Genomic DNA, 21,312 nt, shown 5'->3' on the forward strand with positions numbered 1-21,312 from the left:
CATACATACATACATACATACATACATACAGCTAGAGAGGCATTTCTCCATTATTCATCTAGTTTGTGGGGAGGGGGTTCTCACATGTTAGGTATAACTGGCTCACGATGTACCATGAGCCCTGTTCTTACTTCCTGGGGATGGTCTAAAGAGAAATGTCTTCTTTTTTAGATGGGATGACAACTAAAGTTCTCTTCATGGCTAGAAATAAGTCTTTAAACACACTACCCACACCAGGTAACCCCTCTCCTCACTCCTGTACAGTCTACACTTTGCCAGCAGTTCCTGTGGCCTGACCTGGGGCTCCACAGTCTGAACTTAAGGAGTTCTCATGCTTCCGTAGTTTGAGAGTTAGGACAAATAGCCATTGTAGAGACATTTGTCAAGGGAATGCAAGTCTGTGGGGTGAAATGACTTGTTTAGGACCATTAATTAATTGATTAATTAAACAGCAGGTGAGTGCTGGGCCCTGAGAAATTATCTGAGGCACTAGTTCCAGGAAGCTCCAGAGGCAGCCTCAAGAGCCTTTCAAACACAGATGCCACAAACCAAGCCAGGAAAAGTCAAAGCTGCCACCGATGGACACAGGAAGAAAGAGCCATGGCTCAGGCTTACACAGAGGCCAGAGTGGTATGGCTTTTCCACACGCCTATGGAGCAGGGCCTCTCCCTGTTCTTCTGTATTTGTCAGCTCCTTACTGCATTGGCCTGAGACTGCTGAGCACACTCGAGTCACCCTGTGTCTTAGTTAGGGTTTCTATGGCTGGGATGACCCATCATGACTAAGACAACTTGGGGACGAAAGGGTTTATTCAGTTTATACTTTCATATCACTGTTTATCACTGAAGGAAGTCAGGACAGGAACTCAAGCCAAGCAGGAACCTGGAGGCAGGAGCTGATGCAGAGGCCATGGAGGAGTGCTGCTTACTGGTTTGCTCATCACAGCTTGTTCAGCTTGCTTTCTTAATAGAGCCCAGGACCACCAGCCCAGGGATGACATCACTCACGATGAGCTGAATCCTCCCACATCAATCACTAATTAAGAAAATATCCCACAGGCTTGTCTACAAGCTGATCTTATGGAGGCATTTTCTTAATTGAGGTTTCATCCTCTCTGATGACTGTAGTTTGTGTCTGGTTGATGTAAAATTATCTAGCATGCTCTGTAAATATTCTTTCTCCAGGCCTTCTTTCTCAAAGCTTTAGGTACATGCAGAAGATTAAAATTCTCTCAGGTTTCTATCAATAACAATTATTCCATGTGGGGGGGGGCGGGGGGGGGGTGTGTGTCAACATGGGTTAAAATCTTGTATTCTATTTTATTCCTTATATTTTAGCATAGAAATGTATACTGCAGAACACTATATTTATGATCTATTGCCACCTGTTCCCAATGTCAATAGCATATATTATTGTTTTCATTACAGCCACATTCTATTTCTAGGTCCATATTTTCAATCCTGCCAACCATGCTGTGGAACAAATCCCACAGAATTTCAGGGGCAGATGACAGCTACAGGTGCTTGCATCTGGCTTATGAGCCTGCACATTAGCTGTGCTTGGCTCCTGGCCATGGGCTCAGATCTGGTCTGCCTAGCAGACATTCATTCTTCTTGGGCTAGCAGGTGGCCAGGACATATTCTTCGCACAGCTATTTCAGAAATTCAACACAGGAAGTGGATGGAAGTACAATATCTTTTATGCTGAAAGCTAAGACACTGCTCACTGTCACTTCTGCCCCTGTCCCAGGAACCAAAGCAAGTCTCCCAGACAAAAAAGAAAACAGTATTTCTGTGGAAGAGTCAAGCCACAGAGACACATAGTAGGCTACTAGTTGAGCCACTACAGAAGCCCATTGCAGAGCCAGAATCCTAGGCTGAGCCAGGTTTGGGGGGACGGGACTATTGGTTGGCTGTCTAGCTGCCTGGGGAAAGAGCATCTGGTCCAGCAGACTCTGGGGATGAGAGTCTCATCCCCTTTGCCTTTAGTTTCACTGTCAACCCTGATTTCAGGATACCTAGTCCTGCAAGCTCCCGAGCCATGTGCTGGTTACACAGTGCAAGTCTGGTGGTTCTCCCCTCTCGCCCTCCCTCCTCCGACATTTTCAGGTTGGTTGGATAAGTTACCACTTGCCCATCTGCTTTCCAGCATCCAAAATTCATCGCTGTTGTTATCTCTTCTTTGTCCCTGTAGGTGCTTGCTTGTAACAAAATCCTTTTACTGTCATTTGTAGGCTTTGGGAGGAAAGTAAGCTAGATGCCCACTTTGAATGCATCATTGGGCCCACCTGGCTCTTTCTTGACACTGCAATGATCAGCGGCCATTCCCACACCAGCTATTCTAACTTTAATTGTGGCTGCACTGAGCCCCATGTTGCCTAGAGACAACCAAGTAGAGGAACTTTGATGAAGTGTCTGATGTCATGGTGACTCATTTCTCAGTCTGGATTGTAGGCGCACAGCATCACTGCAGAGCAACCCTGATGTCATGGTGACTCATTTCTCAGTCTGGATTGTAGGAGCACAGCATCACTGCAGAGCAACCCTGATGTCATGGTGACTCATTTCTCAGTCTGGATTGTAGGCGCACAGCATCACTGCAGAACAACCCTGATGTCATGGTGACTCATTTCTCAGTCTGGATTGTAGGAGCACAGCATCACTGCAGAGCAACCTCTTTGAATCAGTCTTGTGTACATAAACCCAGACTTGAAGACAGCATCTATCTCCTTGGCGTTCTGACCATACAGTATTATATTTTATCTGAACCTGGGTCTTAAAACTTAGACTATGTACAGACAGATAGACAGAAAGACAGACAAATGCACACACACACACACACACACACACACACACACAAGCTAGATATTCTTAAATCCAAGTGTGGTGATTTAAATATGCTTGGCAGGGAGTGGCGCTATTAGGAGGTGTGGCCTTGTTGGAGGAAGTGTGGGTGTGGCTTTGAGACCCTTCTAGCTACCTGAGGAGTCAGTCTTCTGCTGTTTGCCTTCGGAACAAGAAGTAAAATTCTCAACTCCTCCTGCACCATGTCTGCCTAGATGCCGCCATGCTCCCACCATGATGATAATTGACTGAAACTGGAAACCAGTAAGCTACTCCCAATTAAATGTTTTCCTTATAAAAGTTGCCTTGGTCATGGTGTCTGTTCCTAGCAGTAAGACCCTAAGACATCAATTAAAATGAAAAGAATCTAAACTTCAGTGTCTTTTTCCCCCTCCCAGTTTATTAGTAATGGTGTTAATATTGTATACACAATGGTTTGATCACGATTTGGTATTTACAGGGTCTGACCACTGGCAAATCATTTCATTCAAATGGGAGGTAGAGGTACAAGAACATAGTGGTACAAGACATGCCCTGATGTCTTTTAACCCACAGCCCCACTGATGGCACTGGAGGTTCACAGCAAACATGGCCGGAGTTACTATAGGCAAAAATCATCTCAAAACATTTTGTAGTTCTCGTAAGATGGGCCACAAAAATTTCCAAGAAAAAAGCAGAATGGGACCAACCTGCAAACAGAAAACTGGGGTTCAAATTCCCATTTGGCCGTTAGGTTCCAGATGACATCAGTAAGTTAATCTCAGTTGAGAAACAAGTCTTTTTGCTTTTTGGATTGTTGGGGAAACTAAAGAGACAAAGGAGTTCTGTTTGCTAAGTAAATGCTGTCCTCAGAGACAAATCTGATTTGTGAATATCAGTAGCATACAGAAGGTGATTAGTGCAATCAGCCCGTTGATAGGAGACTTCTGCTCTCTGGGGACTCTATTTCTTGCAAACTGAACGAATGCTGCAATTTGTTTACTATCCCATACACTTAAAAATAAACTCCTGAAAAGGACGCAGCACATGGCAGAGCATGTTCTAAGGCACTTTGCATAGATCAGGTCATCTCCTTGGAACAACTTGGTGAAGTGATTGTTTTGCTCTTGTTTTGAAACAAGGGGCTCAGGAAGGTAAGTGTGTTGGTGAAGACTATCCTATTGACTAGTGCATCCAGGATGTACCAACAGTAGCTTGTCTCCAGGGTGGCATTGTCCACACTCTGGGGCTCTGGAACAACCTCCATTCTCTCCTAATGCTCTTCTCTTTCGGAAGCTCACTGCATACAAGGTTCTTCCCAGTAGCCATCCCTGCACACACACTCCATGTCCGTGGCTTTAAGTTGCCATCCATCTGTACTAGTTACTTTGCTTGTTGCTATGGCCAAACACCTAACAAGAAGCAATTAAAGGGAGGAGGAAGAGTTGGTTTGGGCTTACAGTTCAAGAGAGGATATAGTGCATCACTCAAGGGGAACATGGCAGCGGGTGGCATCTGCTGTCAGGAAGCAGACTGAGACAGGAAGTGGAGCCGGGCTCGGAAAGGCCTGCCTCTCATGACCTACTTTCTCCAGGAGGACTCTTCCTCCTAAAGGTTCTACAACCTTCCAAAATAGCACTGCCAGCTGGGGACCACATGTTCAAACACATGGTCCCCTGGAGGACAGTTCCCTTGAAGACACAACACCATCTATCTGCTAATGAATTCCTGACTCCTATCTATTGGTTCCCAGAGAGGTTGACCCAACTGCATATTGTCTCTGAGTACCTTAAAACCACTTCCAAATCCTTCTATGAAAAATTTACTAATGATGTTTCTTCTTACAGTTTCTGCTTCTTCTCAGGGTAGACTTCACTGAGGCAGGCAGGTTCAAGGCATGAGAACAGCCTTCAACGTCCTTATTCATCTCGGTATCCATCCAGTTCACCAGTATGTCCTTTTGCGTTACTTATATTGATCAACATTGTCGATATGTGTATCTTGAGCTAACACCCTAGTCCAGATCGGTGTTACCACTTAGCTAAAAGTGACCCTTCTCCAGTCTTTGCAATCCTCTGGTCCATATTTCACCAGTGCAGTAAATAAGATCTATCTTAGACATGAAACTAACCATGAGCCTTCATGTTTACACCCCTTCAGAGCCTCCCAGTGATCTTCAAATAAAGATACCTTCCTCACCTTGGCTCCTGAGGTGGGTGGGAGCTGCCTTCCTGTTCCTTCTTTCATTTTTTTTTTTTTATAGCCAGACGGAATTTCCTTTAGGATGTCTCTCTCACCTAAAGCCTTTGCGCATACATCACTTTTGAAGAAAGCTCTCATGGCTTGTCCTGAGAACAGTCTCAGTCCCCACTCACTCACTACCTTTTCACATCCAGATCTCTGCCTTCTTTAGATATTCATTTAAAGAGAGTTTTCCCCCCCTGAGAAGCTTTTCTTGACTTTGGAGACTGTAAGTGCATTTGATCACCCTATGTAACATAATTTATTGCAATTGCTAGTTTAATTGTCTGTCTCTGTGGCTACACTGTAAATCCCCTAAGGCCAGGCTTCATGTGGGTCCAAGCTCATTAATCCTTGAAACTAACAAAATGTCTGGCACATAACAAAACTATTTATTGAATATTGAATGTTACATAAAACCATCAAAAGGTATAAATTACTCAAATAAGACCCCCCAAAATTCAATGCTTTTTGTCTTTAGTAGATCAGATCACCAGTGAGGAGACAAACTGGAGACAAATCCTGACTTTATTTAAGATGCTGGGAAACCAAAGAAAGTAAAAGGCAGATGTTTCTCCTTGTCCTTTAGAAGTGCAGCTGCACAGTTAGCTCTGATCACTTGCATCCCTAGAGCAGCAAGATGCTTGTGAGGCAGTGATCAGAGACATGAGCAGTTCAGGGGTGAGGGGTGAAGGGGAAGGGAGGGGCTCTAAATGCACCATGTCCCAGGAAGCAGGAAGCACTCAAAACCATGTGTCCAACGTTGGCCTTTTCTCTGGTGGCTCCCAGAGGAGTTGATTCAAATGCTTCTTGTCTCCACCTGAATTAAAATCACCTCCAGCTCCTGAGACAAAAGTAAACAAAAGCATACTCATGAGCTTTCTTCTTCCCCACTAGGTCTGCTCCATCCAGAGACAGAGGGCACCTGCTGCTCCATTTAGCTTTTATCCACAGCCCTTCAAGCACTAAAATCATTGCTGGGCAGAGGATTCACTGGACACTTAGAAAACCTTGGAATCAGGGTGTGAGTGTTGTGCTGTCTTAAAACCTGACGATCAAATGCATAATTATCCTAACCAGTCCTCGTCTGTGCTCAGGAGCAGAAGACATGCTGAACATTCCAGGCTTCACGGTGTTAGCCCAGGTGCTTTTACTAAACAAGCTGTTCCACAGTCACCAGGGCTTAATCTCTTCTGTATCCGCACGAAGTTTCTTTGTCTTACAGATGAATCCTGTGGCCAATACAGGTCTAGTCTTTCAACAGAGATGAAATTATCCATGGGATCCACTACCCTCCTATCTCGTTCCTATGAACTTTATGGCAGGGTTTATAACTAGAAGTCTATTTTGTGTACTTTTTCATTGACTGTTCTACCCCCCATTTTAGCCTTTCTTCCTCTCCCCAACCCTGACCCATTCCCAGCAGGAATGGTGTGCATCCTTTTCATCATTTGTCTCCTGAGTCTAGTATGATGTCTGACTCACAGTAGCTCCTGGTTTCAAACTAGTGGGTTTAATGAACACTGTAATTAGGAACATGTGACTTAGCTCATTACTCTACTCCTAACCTAACAAAATGTCTGGCACCCTGAATAGGACTCTTGGTAGTAGGGTTCACAGAGTCCTACTCAGGTCTTCACAGCTGAAAGGATGAGAGAGGCAAACAAGGGACAGGGGCAAACCTTGTGTTGTGTGGACAGAGAGGAAGTCATCACTCCTCTTGAAGAGGCTAGAAGAGGCCCTCAGGCCTAACATGCTTATGTCAAAGACATTGCTATCTTCATAGCTTCTAAATGCTACATTTCATAAAGTGGAGCATGATAGGACATGAAACCTGATGCCGACTCCTGGCCTCTGCATACAGTGGCAGATATATGCTTATACAGCACACACACGCACATGTGCACATGTACACATAAATGCACGTACATGAATGTACACAAATACACACACATGCACACACACACAGTGAGGCACCTCTCCACAGCCCTCAGAGAACATGAACATCACTCTGACAGACCATTAGTCACCCCATTTTTGTGATAGTTATTCTCTATGTGAAGTCATACATTGTTCCCAATAAAATAAGAGGCTGTGAGGTGTGAGTTTGTAGGATGGTGTAATTAAGGGGCTACTGTGGAGGCACAGGCAGATGGAGGGGAACCAGGTGAGCTGTTCAAATACCTGCAATAGCGAGACTCTATTGTGATACTGGGTGCAAAAACGAAGTCTGGGAAAACTGGAAGTGTGCAGAGCATCTTTGCAGAGGTCCTGCTGGGGGATACAGCCACCCTCAGAGCGTGGTGCAAGGCATGCCTGCAGTATGGCAGGACTGCTCTGCTCTCTTTCCTCCTGTCCTTTGATCTCCTGTACCATCTCCAGTTGGCATGGCCCAATCAATGGGTTAAGGACCTCAGGGACAACTTCAGAGGTCAGCTCCTGGGTCACCAAGGACAGAAGCTGGGCCAGTGGAGCAGGAGGAAGCCCGTTTTGGTTGGTGAGTCTCATTCACTGAAGAGCTGTTTGCCTCGGGTTTCTTCCTGCTCACACATCTGCAGTCAATGCTGATGTTGGCTGTTCCTCGACTTCAGCCGGCCCCTCTTGCTTTCCTACTTACTTCATGCCTCTCTTCTGTCTTATTTACATCCCTTGAATTTGAATTCTAACCAAGAAAATCTGATGGTGTCCCCATCCTGCACTAACAAGGTATTCCCAGACCAGCCTGTAAAGTGTGCCTTTGAGTGAGGCGCTAGACCTTATTAATGAGCATCAAGGCTGGTCTATGACGGAGAGTGTTAATGTAGGCTATCGAGTAGTGGACAGATGATTCAGAGGAGATAGACCAGAAACCATCTTAATGGTACAGTATATTGTCACCCTTCCCTTAATCTTCAGAGATGAAGGATGACAATGTCAACGTTAGGTTCATAGAAAGAACTAGCTGGTATGCCCTGTGTGGGGAACTCAGGATGAGTCCTGGAAACCACCAGCTTCCAGTCATAGAACATAGCATGTCTGCAGCTCTGCTGCAGGATTGGCTGGGTATCAGCCTTGCCCCCGATTCTGTGCTTAGACGGCGGTCTCTGAGCTGCTATTGTCCTGCTGCAGACCAGAATACCCATGGTTCATTTAGACTCATACAAAGTGCATACTTTTGCCAGTGAGACTTCTAATGGGAGGCAGAAGGGCTCGTGATTTTCGATCCTAAAGCGCTCTGCAAAGTGTACAGATAGAAATGGAGTGTTTTCTAGCATTTTGGATTATGTTAAAAGTTGAATTTACAAAAGATGGCAGAAATTTTGGCTGTTGGTAGAATTTAGGTTCTGCAGGCAAGCCACCTCTATATCTAGTTCCCCACTCAGCAGAACTTTCTTTTAAAAAGCAACAAAAAAACATCTACTATGTATGAGTGTTTGCTTACACACACATATGTGCACCACATGCATACAGTGCCTGTGGCAGCCAGAAGAGGGTATCAATTGGAGTTGCAGATGTGAGCTACCATGTGGATGAGGGGAAACAAGAGTCCTCTGCAAGAGAAGCAGGTGCTCTTAACCTGTAAGCCACTCCTTCAGCCCCAGCAGGACTTATCTGTAAACAGAACAGTGTTGAGTAAACCTGTATTTTAGTGTATTGTAATATGGGTATTGCTGACAGCATGCTTGGTTTCAAAAAACTGAATGTATGACCTATTGAAAATTAATGTTCTTGCTTGGTGCCTCAGTTTCTCTGTCTGTATAACACACATGATTGTGTGTGTGTGTGTGTGTGTGTGTGTGTGAGAGAGAGAGAGAGAGAGAGAGGGAGAGGGAGAGGGAGAGAGAGAGATGTGGGGATTAAATGAGCTGAAGCGAGTCCTTGGAATAATGCCTCTAATGAATGTTGCATTTTATTATTATATATCTCATTGATATGTAAGGATTCCATTAGGTAAAATGTGAAAAACATTTGGAATCATGACTGCCCCCAATTTAGTCCTTTATGTTGCAGTGTGTCTCTGTGGAGTGTGGGAATCCAATCACTACCCTGAGCTGAGCTAAGCCCCCAGCCCCAGTAGGCTGCATTTGTTGTTTTCTCCAACAGGCTGGGGGAGGGGGCCTGTACCTCTCCTGGATTCCCCCATAGGCTGCTCACAGCTTTTCCCACCGGTATTGTCGGTTAGATTCTGCTTTCCATCCTAAAACTTACAGGCAAGACTGGGAAATTCACTTCTTGAGACTATAAAATGAAAAATTGCTGAGGCTGGAGAGATGGCTCAGAGATTAAGAGCACTGAGTGCTCTTCCAGAGATCCTGAGTTCAATTCCCAGGAACCACATGGTGGCTCACAATCATCTGTAATGGGATCTGATGCCCTCCTCTGGTGTGTCTGAAGGCAGCAACAGTGCACTCATATACATTAAACAAACAAACAAACAAACAAACAAACAAATAAATATGAAAAATTGCCACAGTACAGCAAGATCCAGGGTCTCGGTGTCCGTTAATGAGAATCTGTAGCAGGTGAGTTGAGGAGACTGGTGTGAGGACACCTGCCTCTGTTCATCATCGGCCCATATAGTTTCCCAAGCGCAGCTGGAGACGCAAGCGGGTGGTGAGGCTGAGTGTGAAAGTCTCCTTATCTGGAAGCTATTTGCAGCACTGGAGATGAATAATGTTAAATAAGACTTGGGACAGCTCCCTTTCACACCACTCTCTGTAAGATATTTGCCTGGTTTCAATTATCAATTTCATACCCATGATCGAAAATGAAATTCTACCTACCACCATGAAGAACTGTTGCTTGGAAAGAAGTTTTACCAAAGGGATGACTCATTCCAGTAGAGTCTAACTCGATTCCTTCAGGAGGAAAAAATAAAATAAAAGCCAGATGTTTGGGAGGGGAGAAAAAGAAAAAGAAAAGAAATATCAACTGGCCACTTCTGGCTTTTGGTTTGCCTTTCATGAGATGTGTCCTTTTCTACCTTAAGCCATTACCTGTACCTGGGCATCTTTAATGACTGTAGAATAGACACCAAATGATGACTTACTGCAGGAATGACTAAGGTGGGTTGAGAGTTTTCAGCCACTACTTTGTGTCATCTGTCATCCTTAGACCTTCCTAAGTGTCTTTGCAGGTACTTGGTCATGACAGCTGCACCACAAAGTCCCCAGTGGGAGCCCTTGTCTATCATGTTAACTGGGAGGATGCACAGTTATCTCTGGAATCAGGCTCACACGTTTATAGTTCATGGCAAATTTTGGGAAGCATCAGTTTATGTAGCTAGTGAATGGACAGACATTCTATTAGAATTCTAATGAGTGGGACACACAGTCTACTCTTGAGGTTAAAGTCTATTGGAGCCTAACTTACAGGCACATATGCCTTTGATGGGATTACTTTGTTTCATTTGTTATTATTTCATATATGAAAATCGTAAATATATTGAGCCTTTTCCTTGGTGAGAAGTTTAAATTTATTCTCTTCTCAAAAATCAAAATCTCTTGTAAACTTTCTTTTTTAAATTTTACCTACGATATTTCCATAGTGTTGGTAGTAGTCTCCTCCAACTCAAGATCCTGTTTGGAAGCCTCTGGCTCCAGCAGCTGCTTTATCCACGCCAGGGACGGCAGATTGGTTTCTCTGTGTGATGTAACTTCCTCTTATAAAGCACTCCACTTTGTGTAGCTTTTACCTTCATCAGCTGACTGGGTTCTGCTCAGTTCATTGTGTGTTGCCCTGACTTGCTAGTGGACTGGTTGTCCTGTCACAGCTGTGGTCATTGTCACCATCTTGCCCTCTGCTGAATCACAATTGCTGTTCCTGCAGCTGTGTGCATTGGTGGGAGAAAAGCTGCAGCCCAGAATGTTAAAAGGGTGCTCCCTTCCCATCCCAACAGCCAGTGTTGTCCAGTATATTTGCATTTTAGTTATTTGTATCACTACTTAGTAGGGATATGAACAAGGTCTTCTAGCATTGCCTAGACTTTGTTCCAACAATGGGTGGTCCTTGGATGGGAAGTGGCTATAAGCATAGTATAGTATTAGTATAGTATAGTCAATATAAGGTAATGTAGTATAATGTGATGCAATCCTACACGGGTTCCCTTCATTTCCATGTTTCCATGTTTTCATGTCGTTAGAAGGCTCTAATGATCTGACAGGACCTTTATATTGCCACCCAAGACAACCAGCTTTGCTCGATTCTTTGCCTCAGTAACTGCTTTTCTCAAGTATGTGTGATTCATTTCAACATGGCACATGACAAGCACTCTTCTAGTTATCCTCCTCTCCAAATTAAAAATGGGAAAAGTTTGCTCTGCTCAAAATGTGGGCACATGTGCCAAAAGTACAACTTCAACCTTGAAAAGAACGTTAAGTGCTTAAAAAACATTGGCAACAAATGCACATGAAGGCCTCTCTCCTAAAAGCTGCTTTTCTGGTTTGGGTGGTCTCTTAGGGTTTTACTGCTGTGAACAGACACCATGACCAAGGCAAGTCTTATAAAAACAACATTTAATTGCGGCTGGCTTATAGTTTCAGAGGTTCAGTCTATTATCATCAAGGTGGGAGCATGGCAGCATCCAGGCAGGCATGGTGCAGGCAGAGCTGAGAGTTCTATGTCTTCATCCAAAGGCTGCTAGTGGAAGACTGACTTCTAGGCAACTGGGGTGAGGATCTTATGCCCACACCCACAGTGACACACCTACTCCAACCAGGTCACACCTATTCTAACAAGGCCACACCTCCAAATAGTGCCACTCCCTGGTCCAAGAATATACAAACCCTCACAGGTGGCATCATGGGTAATCTTAAAAAAACCAAAACAAAACAAAAAACAAACAAACAAAAATGTGATGGGAAGTTACACTGCCACCTCCTGGCAGTCCAGCTTCAGGCTGTTAGTTAACATTTCAATTAGAGATTCCCAGTTGCCTCATGGAGTTATCCGGAGGACAAATGGCGGGCACCCTGCTCTGTTGGCCAGGCTTCTGAGTGCCCTATGTCTGTTGTGTCATATGCTGATAAGAACTCTACATTAATGATAATAAACACTATTAATTAAATCAAACTTTGTAGCTGTTTGGATAGGTTTGTATTTTTGGCTTTTTTTTTTCTTCTTCTTTTTTGTTTTTCTAAGAAGATAGGGTTAGCTGAGGAAACTATTCTGTCAGACAAAATGGAGAGGAGAGGGAAAGCTGAGCTACTTTAAAGCCTTTAAACTCCAATTTGCAAATAAAGAGAGAGAATTAATTAAAAACAATCATTAAGTCATTGAAAGAGCTGGGAAGACAACCTACTTAGCAATGCTTTCAGCTGGTTCCTGTGCAATTAGTTTCTGTGTGATTTAGGGAGGCATGCCTCATTAAAACTGCACTTCAGACAGCCCATCAACCATGATGTGCTTGCTTTTCAAAGGCCTGGGATTGTTCCTACAACAGAAAACACCAGGTCATTAGATACAGGGAACTGGTGTCCACTGGCCCCCACGACTGTGGCAGGACTTTCCTTTATACCTGCTGATATTTATGGTTGCTGCCATCTCCTGTCTCTTTGTTAATCCACTGAACATTTATTGATAGCCACTGATGATCTGATACTTAATGACTCAAATGAAATATTTTTTTTTCAACATCAAGGTACAGAGATAAACCTTGCTTTCTACATTATAGGGAAATCGGGCTTTCTCCCTCGATGTGTGGTAATCCTAGTTGGAGCCAAACCCTGGCAGTACGGATTTAACAGGGCATCTAATAATGACATCTGTTGTATATTCTATTCCATTTGCTGGATGAGGCAACACTTAACTGTTTGACTTGCAGTAGTGAACACAGGTTACTGTGGCAAAGCCACGAAGATGCTGACAGTCACCAAGTAACAAACTGTGGTTCTAACCCTGTACCCAGCACAGGCTAAGGGTCTGAGCTCACCTTCAGTCTTGAGAACACACCACATGTCAGTGTCATTATTGAACATCATAGGAATGGTTACCTGTCGCATGTTGTCTTTACTGTCGCTCTCCATTGCTCGTCATTGAGATAGATGACAAGATCGAGCTGGGCTATGCTGCGTGCCTGCTTAGCCTGACTCTACAATTAGATTTTGGTCTGCACCTTATCATTCCAATCTGCCTGGCTTAAAAATGATGCTCTCTTTAAGAACAAGACAGTTCCTACGCTCCATAGAATATGGTTATTGAGAGTTGTGGCTCTGAGTCAGATTGTTGGACTCAAATCTCCCCAACTTTAGCAAAGTATAGTAGAACCATGAATACAGTGAGCCTCTCTAAGAGACAGTTGCTCTACCTCTTAGATGGACTAAGAGCAACAACAAAGGTTAGCTGTAAAATATTTAACGAGTCTTTAAATACATTATTATGTTCATTTGCTATATTGCTTGTCCATACATATAAAGTAGGTAGGAATAATTTCTCATTGTTCATAGAGGTCTAATGGATGATACATCTAGGGCTCAAATGAGAAACTGGTGTATGGTTGAAAATTAAGATCTGGAGTGCATTCCTGAACTAGCCTGTCCCTCAGTCAGGCTTCTTAGACTTCTAAACAACCAGGCCAATAGCGTCACAGTCTGAATATTAAAAGCACCCTCCAAGGCTCCTGCTGAATAGTTGGTTTCCAGCCAGTAGTGCTAAAGTGTGGAAACTTTAGGATTTGGGGCCTTGGTAGGGAAAGTAGGTCACTAAAGGCAGGTCCTTGGTGGTCTCTTCCCCCGGGGCCTTTTTCTTTGTCTCTCTTAGGGACAATTTTTTGAAATATTTAGAAGCACTGAGAATTCATATAGAAAAGTTTTTCCAATCAAGTTTAATGCAGAGAATAAATGGCCAAGTGTAGGGTTTTCAGAAACATCTTGTCTTTTGTAATATGAACAACTGGCAAACCGGGGCTGATGCATACCCCCCAGTTCTCTAGTCACTACGCAGCTAGGTATTTGTGTGGAGTTTGTGGTTTGTTTGTTTGTGTGTTTGTTTTTATGATTTTTCTCTTCACAAGAATATAAGCCCTAGGAGTCAGGCACTGAGTGTCAGCCTTGATAGTACCCGCAGCCTCAGGAGCTGGTGTGAGACCTAGGCTGTAGTAGATGATCGCTAAATATCTGTAGGTACAAAAATCAAACAGTTCTTAGCTGGGGGTAAGCATGTGCTCCCTGTACTACACTGTTAGAGAGCTGTCACTAGAGGAACATCAGGTTTTCTTTGATTAGGTTCATTAACAGTCTCGTTGTTTAGGAGACGTGAGAAAGTGGGCTAATTGTATCTATCGATAGCGGAACTTGGAAGACGTTTCTAATGTCATGAAATAAGATGTAAAATTATCTCAACTCAAGGCAGGGAGAGTAAATGAGTAAAGAGGCAAATCTGGAATGCCTGTGTTTAGATTTACATCTCTGTTTCTCAGACTGAATGTAACAGCCAAGGGAAACAAAGCAGCAGCAGACCCGTGTGCAAGAGACTTGGATTTATTGGCCGTGTGCTGATCTGAGCTCCCACAACTACATCCTTGTAGGATTTTAATGAAATCCCGCCTTGGGTGTACATGGAAAACCTCCTGGGGACGTAGCAAATTAACAAGCAAACATACTGATGCTCGGGCCTCACCCTTGGGGGCTTTGCTTATGCTTCGTTTTGGAAAGAAACTGTTTCATTTCATTTTGCTTTAGTCGCCAAGAAGATCTAACACAGAGCCTGGGATAGGAGCTTCTGCCTTGAGTGTGAACCCAGAATCCCAAATCTTTTCTTGTCTAGGATGTGGCACATACACTTGTCCCACAGTCATTCTTCCTTTGCCAATTTTCTCTCTTTCTCTCGATTCTTCTCATCTATATGCATTGTATGTTGTTTTCCATCTTTGTGAAGTCTCCATCCTGCATAGTCCCTTTCCTGACAAAAGAATTGCCCAGCCCCATGGTCTCCACTTCCTCCATTGGACCTCACTTCTTTCAGAGCTTCACCCTCCATTACTCCACCAACTTCATTCTACAGGATCTCTGTGACCTCTATGTTGCTAGATTTAGGGCTAAGTATAACTTACTGACTATGGTGGTTTGAATGAGGATGTATCGGACTAGTTGTTCCCCAGATGAACTGTTTGGGAAGGATTAGGAGTTATAGTCTTGTTGGAGGAGCTGTGACACTAGACTGTGAGGTTTCAAAAAACTTGAGTCATTCCAGTGTGCCACCCTCTCTCTGCCATGTGGTTGTAGATCAAGATGTGAGCCTTCAGCTGTCATGGATTCTAAGAAACCATAAGCCCCAATAAACTCTTTATTCTAGAAGCTGCCTTGGCTACGGTGTCTTATCACAGCAATGGCAAAGTAACTAGGGCAATGGTTAAGACCCAGCTTGAGAGTTTAACCAGCCTAAATTGGACTTATTCCAATTAGCTGTAGGGCTCTTCTGAAGGTTCAGTCTCATCTACAAAATGAAAGCCCTAGTTTCAGGCTCAGGATCTGGGAGAGGTTGTCCATGGATTAGTTCATTTCTCTGGGTGAGGAGGAGTTACTCTGAGAGGGTTTTGTAAGGTTGCCTTCCAGACAGGTCCCAACAGCTGAACATCTAAAACACAGCCCAGACTGACTACCAGTGCAGCAAGCTCAGGGCGTTTTACCAGCTATTTAGGCATGAAACACACAGGAACATCCTGCTTGAAACCATTGCTGTCCTGTTATTTTTAGCTCTGCCTTCTCTAACATGTTTTCTGCTGAAAGTCACGGGAGAATAGGCTGCACTCAGAACACAATCCAAACTTCAATCTAGCCTGCCCAGTCAGTCAGTCTCAGCTCCTGTCATCCACTTCTAAACTTCTCTAGACAACCAAGTCCAGGCAGTCACAGTTTGGCTCAGGATGAATAATTGGTTCTCAACCAGTGGCACAAAAAGTATGCAAACTTCAGGATTTGGACCATGCTTGAGGAAGCAGGTCATTGACAGCCTCTTCCTCTGCCTGCTTTCTTTGTCTCTTTCTCTACATCCAATCCACCATGAGGTGAAATTCTCCTCTACCACCAGTCATTCCTGTCATCATGATGTTCTCCCCATGAATCCGGAGCTGAGCAATAGTGGACTGAACCTCTGAAATCATGCTCCCCCATAAGTTGTATTTTGGTCTCAAAAGGAATGAATAGGCTGTTCCACATGTGCACGAGAACCTCTGTATGAGAGGTTCCCGCTGCATAGGTTGATACCCTCTAACTCTCGGCTAACCATCTCCCCCTCATGCTGCCTCAGAGCCCTTCATCTTCTGTAGATTCTTCTGCATCACATTCCATCTCGGATCCTCATCTCTAACAATGTACACGTGTACATGTAGATATGAATCTGCAGTTGATTTAAGAGCTTAATATATGTATTATATTGATACTTCTGTTTCTCTATCTAGGTTTTATGTTTTATGAGAACAGGATTTTACTCTTCTTATTGGCTATGCACTCCTGTGGCTTGGCAGAGTCAAATATTCAGATTGTTTTCAAAGTGGCTAGTGATGAATAATAGAGGCATAAATGGTGAAGAGAGAATACGATGTTGGAGGATAGCAAGTCTAGGCCACAGAGAGTGGCAGGAGAGGACAATGAACAATGCTCAGCCCTGTAATTACTAATCAGAAGTCCTTGGAACAAAAGAAAGAGGTCTGGGTCCATCAGGTGAAGAAACGCTTTGGAAGCATTTATTTGGTGCCACTTCTCTGTGCACCTGTTTTAGCACATGCCTCAGGAGGAAGTCATCCTAGTTTTCTTGCACAGTATAGAAAAACATAAATAATGCAATTCAGAGTTTGCAAAGTGAGTGATACAGAAGCTGATGTTTCTATCCTTAGTTCTACCCACTCTCTAAGAGGCCCACCACCACTCCATCAAAATGTCGCTTCTACCTAGTTTGGCTACAGGAGGCATTTCCACTTACTTATGCTGAGACTCAGGACACCCTGGAGTTTTTAATGGACCCAAGGGAGGCGACTCAGCTGCTCAGTCCCTGGCCTTTGGAGTCAAATCCTGGCTCTGCAACTTGCTGAGTGCCAGTCTGTAGGTTAAGAATGGTGTCCCACATCTGCTCAGGGCTCGGGCTTCTGGGCAAGGTGGGATGTGGGAACTTTGACTGGAGTACCCCACACTACCACAGGGGCGGGGGAGGGGGCGGGGGAGGGGGCGGGTGTTGGGCTGTGAGAAGCTGCGGGATCCTGCTCTGGGGGTAGGGAAGCACAGTCTAAGGTCCCTGTGGACTGCTGAAATTGGCTCGGGGTCCTTGGGCCTGCATGGAGGCCAAGGACGGCATGATCTCGCTCTTGGGCACTGCAGATGCTACTGCTGCTGGATATCGCAGAAGAGCTAAGAACAGAGTAGGGGGCCTGAGGGTGGGCTCTGGCCCAGGGCGAAGGAAAAGGGCAGGAAGAGGGTTCCGGCTGGTTACGTCTTGCTCAGTGGCTAGCTTGGTTTGGGGTAATCTGTGTCTGGAAATGCAGAGAGTTCTCCCGTGGGAAGTTAGGAGTGGCTCTTAGAGGAAGACCTGCGCCATTCGGGTCCAATAAGAAGAGGCAGTCCATGGTTTTAAGGCGTTTATTGTAGAGAGAGAGGGAGAGAGTAGAGAAATAGAGGTCAGCCATGGCCATGTGGAGAGGAGAGAGGGAATGTGAGAGAGGGGGAGCAAGGGAGAGAGAGTCAAGAGTAAGAGAGTAAGAGTGAAAGAGTAAGAGAAGGAGGAGGGGGCCAACAGCCCCTTTTATAGTGAGCTGGCCTACCTGGCTGTTGCGGGGTAATTGTGGGGAGGAACATACCTGGTTGTTGCCAGGTAACTGTGGGGGTGGAGTCCAGGCAGAATACCAGGGACTTGGGGTGTTGCCCTATGTGACTGATGGCCACACCCCTCTCTGCAGGAGGCTGTGGGAGACTAGCTGTGAAAGGAGCCCGGGCCCAGGGGCGTGGCCAAACACCTGATATTTCTTGCATTTGATAAGTCACCCACGGGTCTCAGGGGTTCAAAGCATGCACTGGACCAGAGACCAGACTGTCTGTGCACAGCTCACTGCCCCACACCAGTCTGAATGCATGAACTTCTTTAAGCCTGTTTATTTATGGTGGCACGTGCCTTTAATCCCAGCACTTGGGAGGCAGAGGCAGGCAGATTTCTGAGTTCAAGGCCAGCCTGGTCTACAGAGTGAGTTCCAGGATAGCCAGGGCTACACAGAGAAACCCTGTTTCAAAAAAAACAAAAAACAAACAAACAAACAAACAACAACAACAACAACAAAAATCTAAGAATAGTCACTACTGAAGATGCTTCTACACAGTAAGTTGGTCAACTCATGTAAGGAGCTTAGTTTGAGCTTGTAAACAGTTAGTGGTCAACATTAATTCATCATTGCAAGGCCTTTCAAACACATTCAGTTACCCTTTAGTCAGCTTTGTAGTCATAGAAACATGTACTATGCCAACATGTGTATGGGGAGAAAACCAGAATTCGTTTTTAAAACCAGAAACTATTGCAGGGATATCAGTGACTTACAGAATGTTAAGAACGGAATAAGTAGGCTTTGGAAAGAAGGGGTATGAGGCATGAGAATTTATGAACCATCTGGTTGAGGGAAATATTAAAAAAAAAATGAGACCGGCACGTTCCCGAGCTTGTTGCTCTGCCCTGGTGGCCTGACTTGCCATGCACTGGAGGGCAATGGCCAACCTGTTTTTATCTCATAGAGACTGTCACTCAGAACTCCACAGTCTCTCCACGCAGCTCGATAGGTTCCCACTGGTGGGTCGTTACCACGCCAACCCCAGGCTTCAAATCCCCCATGGCTTTTGTGGTGCACCTCGGGCAAACCCACACTTTGCCGCTGTAGCTTTCTCTCTTGAACCCAGACGAGCTGTCATGTGAAGGAAAGCACAACATAAACTTAGTTCAGAGACAATGGTAACTCAATCTCTGGGCACAACAACTAAAACCTAATCTTGTAAGCCTTATTAAAAATCTGATTCCTCCGGTGGAGAATCCTTGTGGATCCGCCATGATACTGGGAAGCTCTAGCAGCTACATCTTACCCTTATGCTGTCCCCATTCCAAAAAGACCTAACTCTCTCCTGCTTCTTCTCTTCCTCCATCCAACCCAGAAGTCCCACCTATTTGCCCAGTGATTGGCTCCTTTATTCATTAGGGGATTGGTTCGCAAGAAGTCACCTGAGTACGTGTAACTCACTCCTTGTCCACAACCCCTCCCAGGAGAGTGGGATTAGCATGCAAACAGCATCAGTCCCATCCACAATACCCATCTTTCCAAGGCGCTGCTGTGGCTGGTGGCTCAGTTTCCCATGCTCTTATTAGATGCAAATTAAATGTCTGGAGAGAATCAGATAGCCTGCCTTGTGTTTGGGTTCATCCACAGTAAGCAGAGGAGCATGGAGACCGAGGACAGACAGTTCTAGAAGGCCACATGCTGTCTAGAAAAAAATCTCTGAGGTCCATAGGCCATCCCTAGGGATCTAAGGATTTCTCACACAGGCTCCTCTAGACTTATTTTCAGCATCTTCCATGTCCACATTTAATTGTTTTCTATTATAATCTAGCATTATTTCCTTCTGTCTTTCCAAGGAACTTTCCTTTGAGTAACTGCTACAAGGTTGATTCACTTATACATTCATTTAGGCCACACATGTTGATGGAATTCTTAACACTCATCAGCTTGTTTTCCAGAGACCGTTTTGCACCAATGAATCAAAGAAATTCTTATGTCTTCAAGGATTTCCTTCCTCGTGAGGAGAGACAATCAACCAAAAATAAATACACAGCACCACGTGGTTCTGGGGCTCATCATGTGGTTCCGGAGCTCACAGTCAAACTCTGATGGAAAACTTTAAGGCAGAGCAGGGTGTTACTGTGTTTATGAATATGTCTTTCACCTATCCTGTTTTGATGACTTTGCTGGTTCATTTGTCTGCCGTAAACGATTGTTTGGCCCTGCTAATTTAAGTTGAAGTCTACCATTGTCTATATAGCCTTCTGAGTTTGGCATAAAACGCAGGACTCCCTTGGTCAGCAGGGCTTCTCCTTCTCTGACCATGTCTGGGGAGCTTGAAACCCCCATACTTTACCTGCAGCATGTCATGTAGCCTTGGTGAAATTACAGGTTTGGCTTCTTCCCACCCACAATAAGAACCCATTCAGCAAGTGCCTGAGATTCCTGGAATGTCTCCCCATGCTAATGAGGCATATCTGTACCTTAGCCTTCAGCCAATGATCTTTGCCTACCCTGGATATTCCTACCTCCTCCCCTAAAACAACATAACCCTTGATTCACCCCAAATAAAGTTATATCTGTCTCCATGAAGCTGGTCCCAGAGTGCTGTCATTTGCATTTGTACTCATGAGATGTCTGAAACCCTGTTCATCCACACTGCTCCCTTTGTCCTTGTGGGCCTTTGGCCAATGACTCTGGGGAGAAGGGAGACCCACAGCTAATGAGCTGACTTTTCTCCTCAGGGGTGAGCATCATAATGTTGCCTAGATAAGATACCTGTGTGGTCTGGCTACTAGGTGATGGCATTTTTCCTTAATTGATGTAGCCAGGTCCTCTCCAGAGTGGCCCATTGCAGGTGTGCTGGACACAAAACAGAACATCTGGGCCTTCCAAGAACTCTAACGGTTTGGAACATACTGGTTATCTAAGGAAGACATTTTTTAAAAATCTCATACAGCCAATCTCTGTTCTCTAGAATCAGGTTGGTTTCTTTGTATTCATTTCTAAACTCTTTTTCCCCCAACAAATACTTTTTGGAATTTAGACCAACTAAGAAAAGTAACCATGCCTTGTAACTTAAGTCAAATAATAATGGCATTTGAATGGAACCCAGCTCCAGGAGAACCCAGCCCAGGTAAGAATTGTTAACAATGGCAGTAACAGGTTTTGTCTTATTTTATTTTTTATGGAGATCAAACCCAAACCCTTGCACATGCTAAGCACGTGCTTGGTTACCAAGCTACACTTGTAGGTCCAGAAATGTTTTTTTTTTAAGGCAAGTTAGAATCCTACTAAATCCTCTCTGTCTATAGTTAATGCTCATGTTTACTAAATTTGAGAGAGCTAGATTAATCCTTTTCTAAGGACTTGGGCTAAAAGTAGAAAAGGAGATGAGAAAATGCTTTGAAATGTTTTTTTATGTGCTAGCACAATGTCTCTGTGGGTAAAGCCATCCTCTGCACAAACCGGAGAGCCAGAGATCAATCCCTAGAACCCACAAGGGGAAGAGAACCGAGTCCAGAAGTCATGGTC

General features: G+C 44.5%; 1 protein-coding gene and 1 non-coding gene across 9 annotated transcripts in view; both read left to right on the forward strand.

Moving 5' to 3' along the window:
- Nucleotides 1-21,312, forward strand: part of Ncald (neurocalcin delta) — a 432,610-nt gene that overhangs the window by 186,520 nt on the left and 224,778 nt on the right. The gene's annotated exons all lie outside the window — the stretch shown is intronic.
- LOC115029501 (U6atac minor spliceosomal RNA) lies at nucleotides 6,749-6,868 on the forward strand. The gene has a single exon (XR_003835069.1). It is a non-coding gene; the product is annotated as a U6atac minor spliceosomal RNA (small nuclear RNA).

Source organism: Mus caroli, unplaced genomic scaffold (genome assembly GCF_978045245.1).
Source record: "Mus caroli unplaced genomic scaffold, Mus_caroli_1 scaffold_16, whole genome shotgun sequence".
NCBI lineage: Eukaryota > Metazoa > Chordata > Mammalia > Rodentia > Muridae > Mus > Mus caroli.